The sequence below is a fragment of the Physeter macrocephalus genome, chromosome 7 (assembly GCF_002837175.3).
Source record: "Physeter macrocephalus isolate SW-GA chromosome 7, ASM283717v5, whole genome shotgun sequence".
Classification (NCBI taxonomy): domain Eukaryota; kingdom Metazoa; phylum Chordata; class Mammalia; order Artiodactyla; family Physeteridae; genus Physeter; species Physeter macrocephalus.
In genome coordinates this window covers 146,100,210-146,107,519 of record NC_041220.1, presented here as the reverse complement: position 1 = coordinate 146,107,519, position 7,310 = coordinate 146,100,210, and positions in this window count along the sequence as shown.

The following is a 7,310-nucleotide window of genomic DNA, read 5'->3' as shown; positions in this document are numbered from 1 at the left end:
TGGCTTTTGCACATTGCACGCTTCCCCCGAAGGAAAGTCCCTTATCTGCATGTGCCTTGGGCCCTTGAGGACAAGTCTTCCTTGGGTAGATGAGCCCCTTTCGTGCCCACCCCCAGCACAGACCCACCAATCTCATTGTGCCCCGTCTTACATAGACGACTGTTGAGTGCACTCAGGTTTCGGCATCACCTCATTCCCTCTGAATGTCTTCGAACCACTCCCGTGGGGCCCCGGACACCCCCACCTGTAACACCAGGCACTTGCGATGTCTGTGCCCAACTGGAGGGCATGTGCTGTTTGCCCGCCATCCCTGGACCGGAGAGGTCGCTCCACAGACGTTGATAAGCGGACCCATGAAGGATGCGGGAGACACATTCATGACACTCAGCTTCCAAGCTTCCGGACGCGATTTTGTTGCATCTCCCTTGGAAAGACGAAGACACTCAAATCAGCCTCATGCTTGGAACTCATGACTCAGACAGACAGCCCGGGGGTTCTTTTTAAGCCGCAGCATCTGTCCTTAAATACCCCCCGGTAATGCTTGATGTGAAGGAATCTCACACTCCTGCTTATTTGGAAATAGAATCACTGCTGCTGAGTGTGCCCTGTGGAGACAAAAACAGCCAAATCTTGGGATGCGGAAATCCAGGAACCCGCCCTCAGAGCTTCAACTCGTTTGCACCACTTGCATCAGCAAGATGTTTCCCAGAAGTGGCCAGCGTGGGTTGATGTAAATGAAACTCGGAGGGAAAGAACGGTGCCACTTTATTCAATCACGAGAAGTAAAAATAACAGCAAAGCATTCTGTCATTGGAGTGTTTCACACGAACCATAAAATAGGGAAAGACTCATAAAAAAATAAACATTTGGTCGTGTATATATGTCCATGCCGCTCTCTCACTTCGTCCCAGCTTACCCTTCCCCCTCCCCGTGTCCTCAAGTCCGTTCTCTAGTAGATCTGCGTCTTTATTCCTGTCCTGCCCCTAGGTTCTTCAGAACCATTTTTTTTTTTTTAGATTCCATATATATGTGTTAGCATACGGTATTTGTTTTTCTCTTTCTGACTTACACTACCAAATGTAAAACCGATAGCTAGTGGGAAGCAGCCGCAGAGCACAGGGAGATCAGCTCGGTGCTCTGTGACCACCTAGAGGGGTGGGATAGGGAGGGTGGGAGGGAGACGCAAGAGGGAGGGGATATGGGGATATATGTATACGTACGGCTGATTCACTTTGTTATAAAGCAGAAACTAACACACCACTGTAAAGCAATTATCTTCCAATAAAGATGTTAAAAAATATGCAAAAGGTAAAAAAAATAAATAAGCACAACTTTTTACTTTTTCATAAATGCCTCATTTTTACCTCTTGTGTGATGACTTTCTCTATTCGAGTCAAATATGAAATACGTAACTCTTGAAACCTGAAAATGTCTATATATTTTAAACGTGGAATAAATAGGTCATGATTTACTCATTCATCTAGAAAACCCAGGTCACATATGAACTCTGTAAAATGATATATACCCGACACAGCCTTACGTGGTCCAAATAGTCAGACAGGACTTACAGTTTTCGCTGCTGAGCTTTGCTCATGCAATCACACCGATTTTGTGTACTTTTTACAAAGAACCTCATTTTCTGACACCCTGGGGAACCACCAGAGGGATAACCGACATCCCAGATTTTCTGAGGCTGGTGAGATTCTGGGATGCCAGACTTTGTAGTTAAAACCGGGAGAATTCTGGGCAAAGCAAGGCCCTGAGAATGGACCCTCGCATACGGTGGATCCCATCTCCTGTGACAACTCTCTTTGGTTCCAAAAGAGGGGATTATTGTCTCAACGTGGAGGGGCACTGCTGCCCTCAGACTCACATGTTCTTTCTCCTTTGTGTCCCTTTGCCTTTAAAGGCAGCTAAACTTTTCATCGATAGCAGTTCATACACAACTGGGAGAAGGATGGGGTCCAGACCCCTTGTCCTAGCGTCTCTTAAAAATTCTTCCCAGAAAATGATTGGGTAATCGTTCACACATTCTGAATTTAACTGGAGGTAATTCTGTTTTCAAGATACCTTCTTTCACGCTTCCCTGGTGGTGCAGTGGTTAAGAATCCACCTGCCAATGCAGGGGACACGGGTTCGAGCCCTGGTCCGGGAAGATCCCACATGCCGCGGAGCAACTAAGCCCGTGCACCACAGCTACTGAGCCTGCGCTCTAGAGCCCGCGAGCCACAACTACTGAGCCCGTGAGCCACAACTACTGAAGCCCGCGCACCTAGAGCCCATGCTCTGCAACAAGAGAAGCCACCGCAATGAGAAGCCCGCGCATCACAACAAAGAGTAGCCCCCGCTCGCTGCAACTAGAGAAAGCCCGCGCGCAGCAACGAAGACCCAACACAGCCAAAAATAAATAAATAAAATTTTTTAAAAAGCAGAATGGAAAAATAGCACAATTATTAAAAAATAAAAAAAAGATATCTTCTTTCACTCTTGTCAAGATTTTACCCACACAGATTCCTGTTTGATTAAACGAGGGAAAATCCACCAGGTGTAGAAACACCTACTGCATTGGGCCACAGCCTTGCAAACCAGCCCAGATTAGGGATGAAATTATTCCCGCATTCAGAGGCAATTGCCACACGTAAAGGGACAAAATATGGAAAAAATATTTCTATAAAGTTACCACCTAATAGTGCGGAGAAGCAGCAAAGTGAGAAAAAAAATTGTGAGTACACGTCTCTTAGAAACCACATCCACACTGTTGTGGGAAAAAAAAAAAAGAAAACACTGCACTATTCAGGACAGAGAAAGTGAAAATTATCAGATTTGTAATAACTCAAGGAGTAGGAAAAGCTGCTTTTGCCTTAATTATCAGTCCCCAAGGGACAAGAGCAAACATGATCTGGGAACGTTAACCTTCTTCATACCAGAGCTAAAAAAAAGTTAATTAATTAAACGTAAGATTTTCCCCCAAACAATATTATCAGTACTTAGATTACCTATTCGAGATTTATGTTATGATTATAGTGCATTGTATGTGTCATATATTAATTATGTATATGTATTAGTTTGCTAGGACTGCTATAACAAATACCCCAGATGCTATACCCCAGATGGGGTATTTGTTAAACATCAGTCATTTATGTATCTCAGTCCTGGAGGCTGAAGTCTGAGATCCAGGTGTGGGCAGGGCTGGTTCCTCCTGAGGCCTCTCTCCTGGCCGTGTAGACGGCCGTCTCCTCCCTGTGTCCTCATGTGGTCGTCCCTGTGTGTGTGTCTGTATCCTGATCTCCTCTTCTTATAAGGACCCCAGTCCTATGGGATCAGGACCCACCCTAGTGGGTGGACCTCATTTTACCTTCATCCCCTCTTTAAAGACCCCATTTCTGAATACAGCCCCATTCTGAGGTCCTGGGGGTCAGGACTTCAACATATGGATTTGGTCGGGGAGAACAGTTCAGCCTATAACACGATATTACTAGATACTTTCACCATCAAAAATCAAGAGGAGTATGTAACAGAAAAGACTTCAATGTCTTCTCCATTTTCAGGTTTAAAAAAAAAAAGCAAGGATAACTTTAAAGCACTTCTTTTTTAAAATTGTGCTAAAAGCATGTAACAAGAGATCCACCCTCTTCACAAACTCTCAGCCTCACAACACAGCACCGTTTGCTGACGGGAACAACCACAGCCCAGTGGTGGTCCCCACCTGCCAGGTGGACATTGTCAGCAGCGCCCATCCGTCACCTGTGCATCCAGAAGCAGAAGCTTCTAGACCTGGTCTTGGTGACCAAGGGATGCCCTGTCCCCACTCGGCCCGGCTGACAAGGGCACATCCTCCCACTGCAACACCACGTCATTTTCCTTGTGGGGTCCACACATTCTCCCCATCCCACTGCCTGGGGGCTGAGATCCTTGCAAGTTAAATTACTGGCCCCAAGTTCCCATGGAGAGCTAGATGCCAGGTGCTGAGTGCTAGGTGCTGGGTGCTGAATGTTGGGTGCTGAGTGCTGGATACTGAGTGCTACATACTGAGTACTGGATACTGAGTGCTAGGTGCTGAGTGCTGGATACTGAGTGCTAGGTGCTGAGTGCTGGATACTGAGTGCTAGGTGCTGAGTGCTGGGTTCTGGGTCCTCTCCAAGGTCCAGCATCCCCCATGCTTGAGCCAACCCCAGATCCCATTAGTCTAGGTGGGTCAGGTGGAGACCTGGCTGGCTGGATACTGAGTGCTAGGTGCTGAGTGCTGGGTTCTGGGTCCTCTCCAAGGTCCAGCATCCCCCATGCTTGAGCCAACCCCAGATCCCATTAGTCTAGGTGGGTCAGGTGGAGACCTGGCTGACGGATCCTCGTGTGACCCTTTGTGGAGACTCCTGCTGCACCCTGCCTGTGATGGGGGAGTCCGGGCCAGGACACATGCCCAATGCAGACTGGGTTCCTCTGTGAGTCACCGTGAGGCCAGGATTAGACCCGAGCTCTTCTGCGCGTCAGGGGCCAGGGTTTACTATAACGGACCCTGTGCGGGGAAGGGTTACTTTTGTTCCAAGAGAAGGCTGACCTTTGCCTTTGGCTCTCAGGTGGTCCCCTCTGAGCCCTTGGGATGTTCTGTTTCATTAGAGTCTTTCTACCGGGGGCCACACCACATCATCTGTGAGACAATGTGATTTAGGATGGAGGGCTTGGACCTTGAGGTCTCAGCCCGACCTCTGCCGGGTCTGGAGGCTAAGGTCAGCCGTGTGGACGGCCAGCCCTCCTACCAGACCTGGACCCCAAGTGCCACCCACCCCCAAGGCACACTCTACCGAAAACAAAAGAAACAAACCACCCTCTGTGCTGAGCGTGGCGTTTTCATATAAGGTTGAAATTTTTAATGATTGAAACGTACTTTTTATTGACTATTACTGGATTAGTATAGATGTATATATGCTGGGGTCTGTTACAGAAACTAACTCAGAGCATTCTGGGAGCTTAAACATCACGCTCTCTGCCGTCTGCAAGCTGCAAACTCAGAGCTGCCGGTGGATTAAGTCCGAAGTCCCAAGAGCCAGGGTCTCTGTTGTCCGAGCACAGGAAAGGGTGGTCCCTCAGCTCAAGGAGAGAGAGAGAAAATCTGCCCTTTCTCTGCCTTTTTGCTCTATTCATGCCCTCGATGCATGGGCTGGTACCACCCACACTGAGCCCTGATTCAAGTGCTATTTCCTTCTGGAAACACCCTCGCAGACAGGCCAGCTGCATGTTGGACCAGCTACCTGGGCCTCGCTGAGCGCACTCAAGTTGACCCATAAAATTAACCATCAGAATCACTGAACGATAATAAGGAATTGATACAGGAAACCATTTGGATGACTCTCCAAAGAATTACACTGAAGGGGAGAAAAACATTCCCAAAAGGTGGCATAGATACGATTCCATCCATATAACATTTTTGAAATGACACAGTTCTAGGAATGAAGGACAGATTAGTGTTTCCCAGGGGGTAGGGATGGGTGGGGCTGCTGATCGGAGGTGAGCTTGATGGTAAAAGGGGAATCTGAGGGGTCCTGGTGGTGATGGAAACATTCAGGATCTTGACTGTGGTGATGGCAACGCAGACCCACACAGGTTATAAAATTGCACAGTGAACAAAACACACACGCATACACAGAGTGTCAACGTCCTGGTACTGGTGAAACCATACTCTAGTTCTGCAAGATGGTACCATTGGTGGAAAACTGCATGCCAGGCACTGGGGATCTCTTTGTATAATTTCCTACAACTGCAGGTGAATCTAGAATTACCTCAAAATAATATTTAATTAATTTTATTTCATTTTTTATTTCATCTTGCAGTCTAGTCGATTTACAATGTTGCGTCAGTTTCAGGAGTACAGCAAACTGATTCAGTTGTACATATTCATATATCTATTCTTTTTCAGATTCTTTTCCCATATAGGTGATTACAGAGTACTGAGTAGAGTTCCCTCTGCTTAAGTAGGTCCTCATTGAATATCTGTTTTACATATAGTAGTGTGTATCTGTTAATCCCAACGTGCTAATAAAACATTTTTTAATTAATTTTAAAAGAGCTCCAAAAAAGTGTTCTTAGCCAAGAATCAAAGAGTGAGAGAAAGGAAAGAAAAAGGAAGAGAAGGAAGCAGGGAAGAAAATAACGAAAGGATGGACATAGCGCCTGGTTAGAGTCTGTACAAACCGGAGGGGAGAGAGTGAAACCAGAGGGGAGAGGCTCTCGGAGACCCCCGTGCACACCTGTCGGATTCTCTCTGCCCTCCTCCCCTCCTCGTGGACCGAGTGTTCCCTCCATTAGAGGGGGTTTGCAGACAGAGGCAGCCTCGTAGCCCGTGGGGAAGCTGGAACAGCCCCAGGCTCTGCAGAGGAAAACCCAGAGAGCACCCGCTGGATGAAACTCTCCAACACTCTGAGCCTCGGCGCCCCACCCCTTCCTCGAAGACCCCCGAGCCTGTTACGAGAGGGGCGCCATCCTCATCCCTCCCCAAAGCCCGTGCCGTGGAAATCCGAGGAGGTCTTCATGTGGCCATGATCATTCCCTGCACAGCCTTTAGTCTACGACTCTGCTTCAGAGCTGGCGGCCTTGCAGAGCTGATAACACACAGTCAGTCAGGGCCGGCAGGGTATCAGGCAGACCGGCCTCAGTCCCCAGCTATCACCCAGAACGCTTCTTTTGTGCATGTTATCGTCTTAGTTTTTCCTGCTGAGCCAAGCGGCGAGGTCCACCTTTTCACAATGCGCCCTGGAGGCTGGACGCCCGGCAGCGAGGGTTCATTTATTCCCCTAACATGAATGCACGAATGCAAATAACCAGGAAGATTTGATTAGCACACAGCCCGTGCGCCCAATGGGGCACCGTGTCGCTGAGAAATCCGTCTCTGACCCTGCGTGTTCACCATCTCCAACCTCTTCTTAGGTGTAACGTCTAGATCTGCGTCTAGATGGAGATTCTGACGTGTGGCCGGCGTGTCCTCAGCACCCAGAAAATTGCAGCACCCAGAAAATATAACTCTTCACTCTTGTAAAATAAAAATGAGCCCCAAAGAGAAATTTTAGCCTGGTCCATTTTAAACCCCTTGGAGACGGAAAATTATAAAATCAGAATTCACAACTGTGTGCCCAGCCCATGCTCAGAGGACCGCACACTGGTCGTCCTAATTCTTTATAATTTTGGAAGACGGGAACTTGCATTTTTATTCTGTGCCTGGCCACTGGGACGCTAATATGACTCATCACTTTTTCTGAGAAGCCTGGGATCAGGAAAGTGCCGGTCAGAGCCGGCTACCGGGAGTTTAAGAAGAAACAGAT